We start from the raw sequence: 17,679 nt of genomic DNA on the forward strand, positions 1-17,679 counted from the left end.
AACAACTATTGAAATGTTTGATACAAAAATACATACAAAAAATGAAACTAAATTCAGATGTAATAAATCATCGAACAAAACAAGCAATTTATGCGGATGTATATTTTCCCAAGATTTTTTATTTAAATGTGATGAATCCAAATATTACAATGCATTAGTGGTAATAAACAGTTCACAGCTTTTTTTGTGTAATCTTCGGTTGGTGTGCCACCGAACTTTGCTAAAAAAAAATACTGGTGCACTGGCGGTCTCTGCGACAGTTAATTAATAATTCGTGTAGCGGACCTGGTGTGATGGTTAAATCACGTGACTATCATGCCGTGGACCTGGGATCGAATCCCACTCCCGACAAATTTGCAAAGTGTGAGTTCTTCCTTCGGAGGGGAAATAAAGCGTGGGTCCCGAGATGAACTAGCCTAGGGCTAAAAATCTCGTTAATACTGATAAAAAAATAATTAAGAACTTGAACATCGTGGTGGCTTACTTGCGTTGCCTATAAATAAGAAATACCCCTTCTGACAAATAACAAATAACCCTTCAGTAGTAATTTTGTGAAATGTCGAAATATAAAGGTAATTCAGCAAGACAGCGCTGAAGATGTTTCGAGTCCCATCCCATGGGCTGTCCAAAAAGTTTTCGTAATAAAAAAATATGTCATGTTTGAATATGTCAAAATGGTAAAGCTTAGAAGAAGAAATAATGTAAATAGAAAATTTATTAAAAACAACATAAATACAAAACTTACAGAAATGCATTGTATACATTATCTTCCGCATTACTGGCATGGCATTGGGATCGGTAGGAATGAAAATCAACCGCGCACCCACCGACGACGCATTGATTCAATAAAAGGCTTTGCTTTGCTAGCTGTGCACGTATGATAAGCATGCGCGGACACTTGTTTTTTTTTCTCTCTTCATGCATTAACTTCTCTCATACTGCCGGGAGATTTTCTCTCTGCTCGAACCTCGGCTAGCTCTATCTCTCTGGAAAGGGGTAAAGTCGAAGATATTAGATTGATACTTGGATTGATCCTCATGATTTCATCAATAATCCTTGAGAAAGAAATATTGTTCGTGCAGTTGAAAATCGGAATTTTTGACACGCGAAAATCGATTTTTCTCCTAACTGGTGTGTCGGACGTACGTCGGGCACAGTGCGCTGGATAGAGGGCCAGGTCCGCTGTCCAGCGCCCTACGTCCGACGTTAGGTTTCACGTATGGATTTTGAGAAAATTCGATTGTCGGGTGTGGGGTAACTTCGGGTTTCAACCGCGACGACAATAATTAATGGAATGGTGGAATAAAGGAAACAAGAAAGCGCTGCCAAATAAACATTTGATCTTGAAAAGTAAGTTGCGCATCGTAAATTTTCATTAGATTATTTAGGAATAATGTTTAATATTTAACATTGGTTTATCATGTTCTATTATTTTATTTCAACTAACGCATATGCGGTTTTCTAGTGCCTTTAGTATAAAATGCTAGAACTATATAGGGAAACTCAGTATATTTTCGACAGATTCGTTCTCTTCGTGTTATTCCTCCTTCTTGGCGTAACGTCCTCACTGGGACAAAACCTGCTTCTCAGCTTAGTGTTCTATGAGCACTTCCACAGTTATTAACTGAGAGCTTCCTCTGCCAATGACCATTTTGCATGTGTATATCGTGTGGCAGGCACGAAGATACTCTATGCCCAAGGAAGTCAAGGAAATTTCCTTTACGAAAAGATCCTGGACCGACCGGGAATCGAACCCGTCACCCTCAGCATGGTCATGCTGAATACCCGTGCGTCTACCGCTTCTGCTATTTGGGCCCTGATATCTTCGTGTTATCTAAAGTCTGATAAACCTCAAGTTGGCGTCACATCTTTGCCAATGAAACTGTTTCAAGCTATTCGGACGACAAAAACCCCTTATGGCAAAGAGAGAAAAACTGCCAAAAATTTCCAAAGTCACTCTCAGGACATATAGTTTAATTATCGTTTAGTAATCATCAATCTAGCTATAGAGAAACCTGTTTTAATCATAACGAATAAAGCAAACAATTTCAATTATAGACGAAACAAACAAATCAATATGGCAATAACCTCTTATCAGCCTTTGTTTTCCAAACCTATACTGCTATACATATTTACTAAGACATTAGCAAAAATCAAAACTTGTTCGAACCTAACTGTTAAGCTCCATTTTGTATGAAATATTTTGATTCAACGATAGAAGTTCATAACTTGTGTTAGTAATCAAAAAACATTTACCTTCTCAAGACATTAGGAAAAATAGCATGATAAATTAGTAAATAGATCCACTATTTAACAATTCATCATGCCATTCGGAGAGATTGGGTTCAATAGATAAGAGTTTATGAATGCTTAAAAAAAATCGAATATGGCGTTGTAAATGACCAAAACTATCAAAAAATATTTTTTCATAATTATTAATGGAATTGAATACGCAAGCGAAGTATCGAAATTTGCACTTTTCTAATGATCAAGTCTTCATTATATTTACAAAGCAAAAACGTGACACTTTATTTCTAGAAATTTGCTATCAAAGCTTTCCATAAAATTTAATGGAACTGGCCACCATGAACGCCGTGAACCACGCGCTGAACGTTGGTGAATTGCTATCCCTTCCTCACTGATGGAATGGTCTTCGCTTAATCTGCTGACTCTTTTGCCCTGCTGGATAGATCGAATCAAACAACTCGAGGGGAAAGTTTGACGAACTTAGATGATCTTGATGGTTTGGTCAAACTGGATGATAGTGGTGGTTGGATCGGTTGGATCAATCTTTCGGAGGGGAAATATTGAGGATATGACCACCAGTGTTGGGAATACTCACTTGCAAGAGTGATACTCACTTGCGTCTATCTCAGTCCAGAAGCATGCTATCAAAAAATGATGTTTGAAGGGCTTTTAGATTGTTGTTTAATCTAAAAGTTTGCCGAATAAAGTAAAGGTCGCAAACGCATACCAAAGTTGTGAGAGAGCTGTGAGTACGAGGTGAGTAAAATTCGTGTAATTTATACTCACCTTGTGCTCACAGCTCTCTCACAACTTTGGTATGCGTTTGCGACCTTTACTTTATTCGGCAAACTTTTAGATTAAACAACAATCTAAAAGCCCTTCAAACATCATTTTTTGATAGCATGCTTCTGGACTGGGATAGAAGCAAGTGAGTATAACTTTTCGCTAGTGAGTATTCCCAACACTGAATTGACCACCAACCTCAAGCCTCGCTTTTGCAGGTTGGTCAGTATTTATATCAAGATTCAACATTATCATCCATGTTCTCCTCAATAAAAATGCATGCAAAACATTTAGCAATATTTCCATCAAATTGTGTTTCTTGATGAAGTTGAAGGAAAGATTGAACCTCTTGGTTGAATCAACTTATAGATAAGTGTAAATGGCACTAATCATCGATTCCTCCAGTGGGAAGTGGTGCGTCTGTTCGTCTGTGATCTCAATGTTAATACTTTTTTTAGCGAAGTTTCTGTCATTCTATCATTTCACGTTCATAAACTCATGCTCGCCCTTCATTTATAACCAACTCAAATTTACCTTTTCCCAATTGCAGCTCCTGCTCTGATGGGACTTGAAAAAACGCATTTTAATTTTGAAAACGCTTTTGAAGTGCAATATGATTTTCCGCAGTTCTTTTTGCATCGCATTCAGTATCTGATGTAGTCACGCCGCGCCATTTGCCTGTCCGTATCCAGTAGTGTAGGAACAGTGCATCATTTTACGTAAATCCATGGGCCGGGTGTGGGCATCCAGCAGCAGAACGCTTTTCGAGTGCGGCAGCAAGTGTTGCCCAACTCTACCGGGACTAATTGCTGCTGCACCAAGCGTGAGATATGAGATCCCTTCCTCCCAGTGCACGCGACTACTTCCTGATGCTAAAGTGAATATTCCGTGGTGCGGAGGGTTGATGCGCCAGATTTTTTTTTTATGAAAGGCACTTTTTGTCGACTAATGTATCCAACGTTGAGCTCGATTTTACGCACGGCTGACGAGTCTCTCCATTACCTGAAGTGCGTCTGCTTTAAGCCGTTTCAGTTTCTGAAAAAAGTCTGTTTTAAATTCCTTGTTGGGACGTGCCAGCCGTTTTGGCCAGAAGTGTAAGGGTAGTGACAGAGGTCATCCTCACCATCATCATCAGCGATATAGGAACCGTACGCAGACCGGGATGGTTACTACACCGGAAGAATGCATGTGCTGTAGCTTGGTCCTCTAAGCTCACGCGTTCCGCACCATAAATCATCCATGTTTAGTGAGCGTGCTTTTTGGCCGGTTTCATTGGCGCCGTCGGGATGTCCTTTCTTTTGGCGTTGTCTCCATGTGTGGATCTATGCGATGGATGTGCGAATGCGAATGTTTCCATTCGACAATGACAACGTTACATTACTGGCAGTAGTGTAGTGTAGCTAGGTAGTAAGTGCAGACGCATCTGGAGATGGAAAGGCGGTTGTGCTTTAAGTTTGAAATAGCTGAATGTTGTAAATGATAACAACTTTGGAGAAACACTTTGGCACAGACAAACAGACATAAAGCCACAGACAAACAGACGTAACACCTTGAACGATTTTCATGGAAATCCATCGTCCAGTTCACACTACCATCACCTGGTGGAAAAGTTGCACGAATCATTGTGTTGTGCAATATCGTCAACAGAAGGCGCTAGTGTGAAACGTCAAACGCATAGAAATACGATGCGCGCTCCTCTGGTTGTGAAAGCCACATCTATGAAAATTTAATATGATCGTTAAAAGCGTGGTCGATGGAAATTTCGCAAGTGTTACGTCTGTTTGTCTGTGATTTCACTTTCCGCTACTGTTTCCGAAGACAATTCCTCAGTTACTTTCCCTGATACTACGGCGGCGTATGAGTGCGAACTTGATGGTTCCTGTAGTCGCTTGTTCCGAGTTGCACGCTGCAGGCAAGAGTTCCGTCCGTGCCCCGTTTGTTGACACGAAAACAAGTGTCCTTGAGTCCACTATAGAAAATCCTACCCTTCCGATTGAGTACTTCGATCGACGGCGGTATCTCCTGCTTCACGTCGATGTACACACCGCGAAGACCGGTGAACATATGGTCCAGTCCCAAGTCCGCGGGGAATTTTTCGCGTATCACACGATCCACATGTCCGTACGATCTGTTACCGTTGGGCATAAATGTACTTATCTAAACTGCCGTGGCTAGATATATGTTCGAAAGAATATTTGAATTGACAGTTAAAGATATTTGTTGTCTGTTTTTAAATTCATGTTATTTATATTATACACCAATATTGCCCTGAAATTAGAAAGTTACCTAGTTTAAAAAAAATATATGAAGCATGCACACTTAAATAAATATATAAATTAATTAAAAACCGATTGTTAGATAAAACGTAGAACAAAATTTGTAAAACACATTTCCAACACAACACAGAACACTATAAAAACTGCTGCAGGGGAACCTGTTCGAAAGATTGTCGCGAGTTGGAAAAAGGACGGCAGAAAAGGAGCTAAAAAGGGAAAACCGCATGAAAAGGGTAGGCTACTGGGTACAATGAGAATCAGACTCGGTCTCTTTCCGATAGAAAACGCCAAAGTTACACGCAACCTGAGATTGGCAGATTCTAATACAATTGGGTATGAAACATATACAAATATTGTATTAGGGCCTTGCAAATACAAAAATTGGTAGGTGGCAGTATACCAAAAATTGTATTGGCTTCCTAGAATCTGGAAAAGGAAATTTCGCATGTGTGCGTGTGCTCTGTTGCACTGGTTTCTCATTATTTGTTCTATTTTTAGACTGATCATGGCAGCAGCGGCGGCATCAAATACCAATACATATTTAAAAAGAAATACGGGCGGCGACGGGAATCGAACCGAGACACTATCATGGTGATACTCAGTATCCTGCGCTCTAACCAGCACGGCTATAACTGCACATGAATAGACAAGAGGCTGAAAGCCATCATCATCAACACAAACGTGGCTTGGTGATGGAAGCGATACAGCCGCCACACTGCACAATGGGTCCAGAGCCGTATTTACGAAGACAAAACTGTTTAAGCTTCAGCTTTAAGTTTTTAGACACATATTGTGTTTTAGAAAGTTTATTTTCAATTGTTGACCCTATTTAAACGAATTAAACGAAGAACTAGTTTTTGACTTCCGTTTATCAAATTACTGTACCTTAGGACTAAGCGAACCGAATTAAATTAAATTTTGAAAGTTTGTGACTAATGTATTGGTCTTCATGTATCGTTGGACTCGACTAAAATATGACCAAAGGCAAAAAAGTTGCAATTTATTGAAAACTTTTCGAAAAGTTCTAATGATTCGAATGTTTTATCCAAGGGCTGAAAGTCTCTTGAATAAAGACAAATCAATCAAATCAATCGAATGTTTTATTTTTGAAAATTTGTTATAACTTTGTAAGACATTTTGATATTGTATAGAGAATAATTAATCAGCAGATTTTTGGATAAGCCACACTTGATTGACCGTAATCATTTCACAATAATGAAAAAAAAAAGAAATGACAGAACCTGGCAGAAACATTTTTGTCTTCGTAAATACGACTCTAGACCCATTGTGCACTGAAAAGCCCGCATCCAGCAGGTTGCTGTTTGCAAGTGGAAAATTCCATGTAGACAATAGGACGCGAAGCTCAGCAGCGAAGCGAAAGTTATTTTTAGACGCAACCCGGTTCAACTTCTCGGGTTTCAATGGAGGTGTTTGTGTGTAGTGGTATGGAAGCTATGGAACCGTGTAGCGCATCTTAATACAACGAATGGATTATGATTTATCACATTTTCTGTACGTTTTTAATACGTAAATTGGTAGAAAAGGCGTATCTCAATTTTTGGTAGCTTTTCTTGTTTTGCGTGTAGTGGACGTGATTATTAGCTGAAAGTCGCCTAGCAAAGTTTGAGCAAACCTTTACGGTGCCCACAATTATACCGGATCAAGGAAAGAGTTTTGAGTACAGTGCGTACCCGATATATACAACGAATCAGGTATGCTAACTATTCCCAGAGACGAGCGCCTCAAACTAATCATGACCCAGTAGCTAAATCACGCAGTAAACATAACCCTTAAACCCTTTTGTGCACCTAGGACCCAGTAGCGCTTGGCTCGCACGTTTTACATCCAAGCCAAGTTTCGCCATAGCGGACCAAGTCCCGCCAAGAAGTTCGGAAGCTGAGTCCGGGCGAACGATAGCCGACCGTGGCCCTACGGTCAAGGTATTCTGACCTCGAGTACGCCTTGAATCGAGGCCAGAGGAGTATCGACCCAACCGTCGGACGAAGGCAATTCCCGACGTGAAATATGCCCTTGAGAACCCCCGCCGACCTTCGAAAGTGACGCCAATCCCGCTTTACCGAGGCCCAGCCAGGCCTTGTCAGCTCCAGCTGGTAACACCACCATCGAGGAGCGACCCGCAGTTCCCCAGCGGCATCAGTAGCCGCCGGCCGGCCCACCGTACAGCGCACACCACACCCACACACACAACTTAGTGAGTAATTCAAAATTAAAACCTGGTTAAGAGTAATTAGCGCGTGTAGACTTTCATTGAGCCCTTGATTAGCCTCTCGAGAATAGCCGACCCTGTGATAAAGAGGCGGATGTAGCCCACCCCACACGACTTCCGAGGCCGTGACCAGAAGTTAGGGGCATAAGAATTAACAGATCCTAGCACCAGTGCAAGATTATTGTCGCTTATGAAATCGGCAAAATAAAACACTGTGGCATACCCTGTTTTAGCTTTTGTCTAAATCCGTAGAATCTGTTGAAAATTCGTCAAGCTAGCCACTCGAAAGCGAGGTCAACATGACAATGTGCAATGGAGACGCATGGTTGATTCATCCTCCGTGCAACAAAACACCCAAACAGCTGATTGAGGGTGGAAAACGGAAATCACGAGAAAAATGTCACACCACAGCCGCGAGAGAGGAAGTACTAGAAGATCACCAAGTGCGTGCAACATTACATCGTCGTCGGTCGGCAAAACACCGAACTGTGAGGCTGGCTCTAGCTCGCGTATATTCTCTCCGTACGATTCAGTCGTTTGCCGGCTACCGACGCGTGTGGATTCAATTCCAACGTTTCTCGTGCTTTATCGCGCGGTTAGAATCGGTGTGTTGTGTGGTGTAGAACATACCCTCAGTGTACCGCGTGATCTCAACGGACATCCTGGTTTCAGTGGAATTGTAAATAATCGCAAATGACCAACATGTTTCTCCTGCGGAAGAGATGAAAAATTGTGTAATGGAATTTTGTCTTGTGGGAAATTGTATATCACGAAAAGTGCTCGGTGATTAGTGGTGGGAGTCGTTACTGTTTTTTTTTTGCTTCAAATAAGGATAATGGGGCTCCCTTCGTCGATGGATAACAAGCATTTTGGATCATTAACTAAAAAGAAGTCCTGCTCCTCTCAGCGTGAGTTTCCTGTTGAATAAATGTATGAGACACGTCGTCTCAATAAGTGCTTCTAGAAGGAAAACCGCTCGTCGGATCAACGACAATGTCAATGGCAAAACATCGTTATTTTTAGAGAGCTTCGCCGCATGTTACGAGTGTCAAAGTCAAGGTTCCATGCGGAGCTATTGTTGCGGTGTATCAATACGTTAACAATGTGAAACGTAGTGAAGTGGGGAAGCAACGAAGAAAGTGTTCACCGTGGTACAAAAGAGTGTTTTCTTCAATTCTAAGGAAAAGAAAACTCTGCGTTGGGTCAGTGCGTTTCCTTACCGAGGCAGGAAAACTTATTCCAGCGGAAGATGAGATTACTTACAACTCATGCTGTGTGAGCGGGGTGCCCAGCCTACATTTGACATAGCTAAGGCGTTTTGAAGTGGATTGGTATTGGAATGTGCTTTGTTCGGTTCAGTGCGCGATTTGGGAACAGCAATATTATGAACCACCGGCTCTGATCGAGTGGGTGGGAATCGAGAGAAATGTCCTGTCACAAACAGACAGACAGACAGCAGAAATACGAGTTAAGGCTGTTGCTAGTTTAGCATAACTGAGGCCGGTGGAGATTTGAGGAGTTCTGGAGCACAGTGGAAGGCGTTTTATTGTTCCGGTGAACACAGGTACGAAGAAAACTCTGTTTTGAATGGGTTTAGACATAGACGTGTGCGCCGCTGCGTCGCGCCGCCGTCGCCGACGATTTTTTCACGCCGCGGCCGCCAGTTAAATTGACCCGGCGCGCCGCTGTTCATATTTTTCCACGCCGCCGAACAAAATTTCCCACGCCGATGAGGAAACGACAAAGATTTTTTTTTCTCGCCAACCTGTTTAAATGTAGCAATAATAGTGGTAATTTTTAATCAGTTTCTATATTTTCCTTGTGCATATTCGGTGGATTTTTCTGAAGATATCCTTTTGTATCTTTTGTATTTTTTTGTGATTCCATTTATTGATTTCGTACAGCAATACTGTGGTGACCTTCACGTATTCTTTTTTAAGTACTAAGCGGTTTTTTTTTTGTAAAACATAGCGGATTATCAACACAATTTTTGGCGATATTCTCATTAGGTTCACAAGCACATTCTCCTACATATTTTTTGTAATATCTCTTGGAAGGTTTATATGCCAATAAACCAATGACATGAAATCTTCATAAACTCTTATAGAGGATCCTCCAGAAATTTCACCAAGAATTCTTCTAGAAAAAAAATCCAGTACTCTTTCAGAAAGAGAGAGAAGGATTCTTTAGGATATTTTTAGAGATGCTTTAAGTTCCTCCAAAAATTTTCTAAGGAATTTCCATGGAGAACCTCCTGAAATGGATCCATTGATCTATTAGAAATTTCATTAAATAGATCACGCAAAAAAGGTCCATTATCAACCCTCCTCCCCTCCTGAGGCACACTTTTTGAATAGGATCTCATCTGGAATTATAAAACTATTTGGAACCCCTTCCTCTTCAAAGCGTGGCGTAACTTATGGACGTCCCCCCTTTAGAAATAACTCCAGGAATTATATTTACACAGCAATCCCAGAATTCTTTCAGAAATTTCTCCATCGGTTGCTTCGAAAATTCTTCCAGGGCTTCATCTATAAACTTCTTTATGGAGTATCTCCAGAAAATTTCCCAGAAGTTCATCCGTGATTTTGTTTGACTCCAGCAGATATTAACAAATATTTGCAAGAGTATTTTTTGAAATAACATAAATCATATTTGAGTTACTCTTCGAGGGTTACCTGAAGGAATTTCTATAATAATGTTTATAAATTTTCTCATGAGGTTTAATTTTATTGAAACTATTTCAGAAACAACCGCTGGAGTCCCTGGGGAATACATGGAGGAACTCCTGAGATTCGCCACAAAAGTTATATTAATTGGGCGCAGTGGCCCCAACAGAGGGGTAGGAAAAAAAACCTGAGATGGCCTTGAGGATTTTTAGTAGAATTTTATGAAAAATCATTGGAAAAATTTAAGGAAGAAATCCTGGAGAAGTTCCTGAGAAAATCCTTGAAGGTATTTCTGAATTAAATCGTGAAGAAGTTCCTGAAGGAATCCTTGAAAAAAAAATCTTCGGTAAACCGAGCAGAAATTGCAGATAAAGGTACTAGAAAAATTCTTGAATAATTCTTTGAATGAATTTTTGAAAAATGATTTGGAATAAACCCCGAAAGAACTCCTGGAGATACTCCTGAATTCTAGAAAGAATTTCTAGCGCAATGTCTGAATGACATTAGTGGAAAAAAATTCCCTGATATAATTTCCTTAGAGGAATTTGTGAATTTCTCCTCAAATTTCTCAAGAAATTCCTCCCATAAATTATTTAAACTTTTCATACAGCTATTTACTCAGGACTTCTTTCTTTATTTTTTTTCCAACATTTTTTTTCTCAGAGATTCCTTCAGGAACTTTTCTGAGATTCCACCACGAATTCTCTAAAGGATTCCTTATTTAACTCCTCCAAGGCTTCCACCAGGAATTTCTCCGGAGATTCCTTCAGAGATTTTTCAAGGAATTGGTCTAATGGTCCATCCAGGATTTTTTTTTTTCCAATAATTCATCCAGGCATTCCTTCAGGCACCAGCGAGTCTTCAAGAAAATCCTTCCATTATTTTTGCATACAAGGATCTCTCTCAAGAACTTCTTCCACGGATTCCCCAAGAATTTCACCAGGAGACTCCTTAAAAAAAATCTCCAGCAGTTTCTCCTGGTATGCCTTCAGGGATTCCTCCGGGAATTTGTGTAGGAATTACAGAAACTCCACCGAGGATTCCTAAAGGAATTACTCCGGGAATTCTTACGTGAATTTCTCCAGAATTTACTTCAGTATTCCTCCGGAAATTATTTTACTGATTCCTCCAGAAATTTCTCCAGGCACCCCTGCTCTTAAAATTCCAACAGGAATTCCTCAAGAATTTCCTCCAGAAATATTTCCGGAGATAACTCCAGGGAATCTTCCTAAAAATCCTCCAGGAATTACTCAAGAAATAACTCCAGAAATTACTTCTGGGATTACTTCGAGAGTTCCTACAGGGTTTCCTGAAAGAATTCTCTAAGGATTCCTCCAGGAATTTCACGCCCAAGTAACAATTTAAATTCCATTTAGATTTGTTTATTTTTATGGAAGCTTTATCGTAGCATGACCAATTCATGGAACATTTGTGATTGTTTTTATCAAGAGAAAACAATCTTCGTTCGTTTGCGGTTTTTAGGTTTTCTTCAAGTTAATTTTGAAAATTGCGCATAAAACGACTGGATCTACTAGAGTATTTCATCTTATCATCAGTTTTAAGTCGTATTTGAAGTTATTTTCAACACATAATACCAAAATATTTTAATAGAAGTTTATGCTTCGTTTATTGGAGTGCATTTCATCTGAGTTATCCTTCTTTAAAAACTGCTTGAAACCTTCTATTCTTGAGCTAGAGCCTTGAACAAGAACTAAGCGAAATCATAAAAAATGAACTATCTTATCAACCCAAACGATAAATTATGCAACAAATTGGTGGTTAAACTGCGTTCTCATGTAAGTGTAAACATTTAATCTTTTTGCTCACTGATAATTTATCCATTTTGATGCCCAAAAGTAATCATATCGACGAATTGATTATTTTATAGCCAATCAAAAATGCGAGCAGCTTGCTGCTGTCGCCCTACCTTTAGCTAGTTACTCATACAGGCCACAGCTATACGAACCGAAAATGATATGGGTACTTACTGTGATTCTTCTTATGTGCATGCTAAATAAAGTAATTTTAGTAAGTTGCACTTCATTATTGCAAAAATACACGAAAATATCATCGAATTGGCACATCTTGACGCGAAATGTACAGAGACAATTTTCTAGCTCCAAAAACGTAAACAAACAACTGTCAAAAGCTGTTACTCTTGAATAAAGCGCACAAGTTTCATTTAAGACGAACAAATCTTCCTTAAGATCACTACTAGTAAAAACAATCTTCAATAAATGCTGTACCTTTCATGCAAGCCAACTTAGTTCCATCATAGCTTTGAAGTGGGTTGGATTAAAGGTAATAACAATTGATGGCGGCTGCACGAGTTTTGTTCGCTTGGAACGGCAGCCATGTCTAGAAGGAATTGAAAAAGTGGCGTAGCACTTTGTTTTTATATGAAATTTTTGTCTTCCTATATTTATGAATGATGTTATTCTTGAGGCGCTATGTTATTTTCGCATGTTTTAGATGGCATATTAACGAAGTAGTGGGTATGCCACGGAAAATTTTGATTCCCTGTCATCAACGATCTCTCAGGCAATTTAAATGCTTTAGTCATTTCAATTTGATGAAAATTAATTCGCAGTTCAATTAACATTTCATCCATGAAACAAAACTTGTTCGCATCTGCATAATGCTTAGGTAAAAGATTTAATTTATTGTGCACTACTAGCACTTTTGGGAAAGACAGCCAAAAGATCAACATGCCTCAAGCTATTCTTGTTAAAGTTTTATGAAGTACTTATAATCAATCATCAGTGCAAGTACATAAATACAACTAGTTTCAAAGCAGTCTTCAAAAGCAGCCTTGGAGATCTCCTGAAGAGTGGGCCAGATTCGTCTTATTGATATTTTATGCCTATTTTATCTCGGATTTGCAGAACAAAGAGCTTTATTGCTGAGTTTTATTATTCTATCTTAGAAATTACTTCAGGATTGTCACAAAAGTATAATTGTTACTTGGGCGGGGATTTCTCCAGGATATCCTCCAGAAATCCTGCCAGAAGTTATTCCAGAAATGCCTCCAGGAATTCCTCCCAGAAATCCTCCAGAAATTTCTCCAAAATATCTTCAATGAATTGCTTCACGAATACCTCTGGAAATTTCGCTAGGGATTCCTCAAGAGAATTCTCAAGAAGGTCCTCCAAGAATTCTTGCGGGAATTCCTCCATAAATTCTTTCAAAGATTCCTCCTGAGATTTCTCCAGAAATTCCTCCAGAATTCCGTCCAACGAATCCTACAGAAAATTTTCCAATTTTTTCTCCAGGAATTCCTCCACGAATTTCTCCAGAAGAATTCTTTCAGGAATTTCTCTAGGATAACCTCCAAGAATTCCTTTAGAAAATTCTCCGAGAATACCTCCATGAATTTTTCCATGTTTTTTTTTCTAAATCAAAATTATCTTCCGGATAATCCTTTAGAAATTCCTCCAATAATTTTTCCAGGAATTTCTGTAAGCATTTCTTGAGGAGTTGCTCCAAGAATTCCTCGAGGGATTTCTCCAAGAATTCCTCCAGGACTTTCTCCAGCAATTTCTCCAGGATTTTTACCATAATTTCCAACTAGGGAGCATCCACACATGACGCAGCAGCACTGTCGTAGCCACGGGGGGGGGGGGGTGGGTTTGTGGATTTGGATTTCTGGAACAAATTTCCGGTATAAAACGCTTTATAGCAAAAAAAATTTCGGCTGCGCCGCTATTTTTAACCTACGGCAGTTTTTGGACAACTTTCAACACCTTCCTTTCTCCTCGTGCTCTACTTTCCCATATCAATACATGGCTAGTAGCAATATCAGAGACTCCCCCCTCCCCCTTAAAATACTAGGTCATTTATGGATGGTCCCCAAGAAAATCCTCCAGAAATTGTTTCAGGAATTTTTCCAAGAATCCCTTCAACTTTACCTCCAGGAATTCCTCCAGAAATTCCTCCAAGAATTCCTGAAGAAATTGCTCAAGGTGTTTTTGCAGGAATTTATCCAGGACTTACTCCAGAAATTCCTTCATTAATTCCTTCAGGAACTCCTTCAGAAATACCTTCAGAGTTTTTTTTTCAGAAATTCTTCCAGGATCTCATTCCTCCAAGAATTTCTCCAAAAATACCTCCAGGATTTCCTCCAGGGGATCGGGATCGATCAGGCTGAGACCGTGGTGGCCTCTGCTGTGCATAGTAGCCGCCTTCATTCCACTCGGTCCATGGCTGTTTGTCTCCAGTTCCGCACTCTGCGTAGGGTCCGCAGAAAGTCCTCCACTTGGTTGACCCACCTAGCTCGCTGCGCTCCACGTCTTCTTCTACCGGTCGGATGGCTCTCGAGATCCATTTTAGTCGGGTTGCTATCCGAATTTCCTAAGAGGAATTTGTGAAGTATTCTAAACTTTTCAGGTCGCGTGCATTCAATCAGTTGAAACTGCACCGCGCCTGCGCTGTATATGACGAGCGACGTTTTTTGGTAGTGTTGTACTTTTTGCAACGGTGCGCATCCTGAAGGGTTAAGGACAGACTTGTTAGAAACCCAAAATGGCCGCCACAATGGCCGACTTTGGCACCTACTCGCGATTTCGAGGGCACAAATTTCTTAGTAAACAAAACCAACGCACCTGATCTTCTTATTTTAAGCTTATTACGAGTGAGCAAGAACAGAATAATGAAATGGACTATTGTGTGAAGTTTTCTTCTTGAGATTTGTGCGTTTGATGTTCTGATGCACTGTTGAAGCGGGATATCCGGACGTTTGTCCTTAAAGGAATAGCCAAAAAAAAAATCTAAAAAAAAGATTTTTTTAAGGAATCTTTGAATTTATGCGTGGAAAACTGGAGAATGCTGTGTAGTAATTCCAAGAAGAATTTCTTGAGATATTTCTGGAAAAAACGTAACGAAACAAATCCTGATGTGATTTCTAAAGGAACTCCTGAAAGCATCTCTGAAGGGGTTTTTGAAAGGTCAGCGGAAACAAAATCTGAAAAAAATCCCTGAAGGAAGGTTTTTAAATACCTCTCGGGAAGTTGTGGAGAAATGGCTGAGGATCTTCAAGGAAGTCCCCTGGAGGAACTCCCAGAAGAATCTGTTGAGAATTTTCTGTAGAAAATCCTGAAAAGACGCCTGAAAGAATACCTAGAGTAATTCCTGAAAAGAACCCCAACAAAACTCCAACAATTAAATTTTACCATGACAATACTGGTCTCTCAAATTTATAGCGTACTTCTTATGAGCGTAGTTTTTATTGTATCCTTTGATTTACATACGTTCAAACCTTTCACACAAAATAGATAAAAATTGCACAAGATACATATTATTCTATATTGACGATTTTTAGTGCCTAGAAATAGCACTTCACTTAAAAAAATTATAAAAAAAAATGGTCACGCCTAGGGGCGGGACAGCTCTAATATTCATTAGCGGTATTAAGCAGTATTAGGGCCGATTTCTTCACCCGGGCTTAAATTTTAAACCAGGCTTAGCAACATTTTAAGCCGGGCTTAACTTTTTTTCAATTTCTTCACCTCGGCTTAACCACTAAACCCGGTTTAATAAAGCTACGGTTTACGTTAAGTGTGGCTTATTTTAAGCGGTGCTCTGAGGTGGCTTAGCAGCGCTAAGCCAGGCTTAAGCCGCAAATTGCGGAGTTTGGGTTTCTTCACCTGCTTCATAAATAAATTTTTGAAACGGCAGGAAATATTTTTTAAGAAACATGTACACTTAGGAACGATAAAATTGTAAAACGTTTGGTTACGGATGGAGACGATGATAGAGAAAATGATATGCTATAGCCGGCGGGTCGTCAATATAAAATGTTCACATCGGGTTTGGGACAATCAAGTTTTTACATTAGATTGAAAGGCACCGTGTTGATAGTTTTGGAAATTTGTCATACTGATTTCGAAGTCGAAAGTACATTTGCATTGAAGTTTCTATTTATTTTAACCCGGTCCTTCCATAATTTCAGGTCACAATAAACATTTTCGTCTCTTATGGTTCAAGAGATATTATTTTTTTACAAACAAACTTAGGATGACACTAAAAAAAATCTTCTAATACATTTTTTATACACTGATTTATTATAAAAACTTAGTTCAAAGCACGTTTAGCCCATCGAATATTCAACATTTTGACTCATAATTCTAAATATAAAAAGTTTCATTCGTGGTGTACTTCGAAACATGACTTATTTTGAATACCTAATAGGGTGACGTTGGATATTATTGGCAGATTTGTCCTCTCCATCGTGGGGGGTTTTTGTCGGCCAAAATGCCTGAAACATTGCCATATCATTCAGCTTACTTTGGAAGGATTAGAGGCCAACTTTGAGTTCCATAGGTTTCTAAAAACCTCCCGTGACGAAGAGAACAAAACTGCCGAAAACACGACGCAAGTGGATTTTAAATATGTTTTTTCAACTCAGCACTATGAAATTTGATTTATACTTGCCGTATCACAACGGACTAGTTTATCGTACTATATCAAAGAATTGCAATATGATTCATAATGCAACTGATTTCGGTTGTATTATGAATCATAATGCAATTGTTTGATCCACAACCCGAGTTGTCACGGCAAGAGCTTGCCAAATTGTCACGGTTATGGTACAACTTGCTTGATCAAAATTTAGTGTCTAGCATGATAGAACACATGACTGTTCCCATCGAACCACCGCGAAGCATGATGGTACTGATAGAAATGATGGTAATATTCAGTAGGAAAGTCCAAGTATGTAAGTTTGACGAAACTCCAAACTCCAGATTCATTATTGAGAAAACGCGAGGCAAAATCCAACAATTAAAATGGGGGACGCAATGGACCTTCACCATGATGATTTTAAGGGTCCTCACTTCTGTAATTTGTGAATATTGAAGTAAAATTGGTTTATGAACTCCATGAATTATTTTCATGTTGTTGCAATGTGCTTAATAGTATCGGCCCCCTAAATGTCATCATAGCATGCCATGCAATGTTGCCTTACATGGTGACAAAGAAATTTCACTTGCAAATATCAATAAATCACAGTTTTTAAATGCATCTTATTATGGGTAAATTAGATTATCCCCAATGTTTTAACCCGTTAAAATGTAGTTGAATACTAGTAGAATTGTGTCACCTTTACAGATTTGAAAAATGTTTGCGCCATTTTGAGATACACGCATCACAAAATAGCACATTTTCAAGCTAAAAAAGTGCATAACTCTTAGTAGTGACGAAATAGCTTATGGTCGTCTTGGAAAAAAAGTTGCAAAATCATCCCATGAACATTTGTCTAGAACATAGTAGGCTTTGAAAATCGCACACAAAAAAGTTATGGGCCAAAAACTGTTTTTTAGGGGTCGGCCATGAAAACCGCTTCCAAACTCAATAAAAATGAAAAAAATAAATATAAGTTTGTTCAGCAAAGTTTTCGGTATACTTTGGGCTATATTTTTGTAGATTATTTTGACCTAAAAAAATGCACCAGAAAAAAGTTTTGTGTCGTGAATTTCGCAAA

General features: G+C 39.3%; 1 protein-coding gene across 5 annotated transcripts in view; it reads left to right on the top strand.

Moving 5' to 3' along the window:
• The first annotated feature begins 7,994 nt into the window (after positions 1 to 7,994).
• LOC109406023 (uncharacterized) overlaps positions 7,995 to 17,679 on the top strand; it is a 122,525-nt gene continuing 112,840 nt past the window's right edge. For 4 of the 5 annotated variants that reach the window (XM_029876559.2, XM_029876557.2, XM_029876560.2 and 1 more), the window contains exon 1: positions 7,995 to 9,097. The gene's annotated coding sequence lies outside the window, so the exon portion shown is untranslated. The remainder of the gene's footprint in view (positions 9,098 to 17,679) is intronic. The other variant, XM_029876561.2, reaches the window with a different exon arrangement.

The sequence above is a fragment of the Aedes albopictus genome, chromosome 2, assembly GCF_035046485.1.
Source record: "Aedes albopictus strain Foshan chromosome 2, AalbF5, whole genome shotgun sequence".
NCBI classification, from domain to species: Eukaryota; Metazoa; Arthropoda; class Insecta; order Diptera; family Culicidae; genus Aedes; species Aedes albopictus.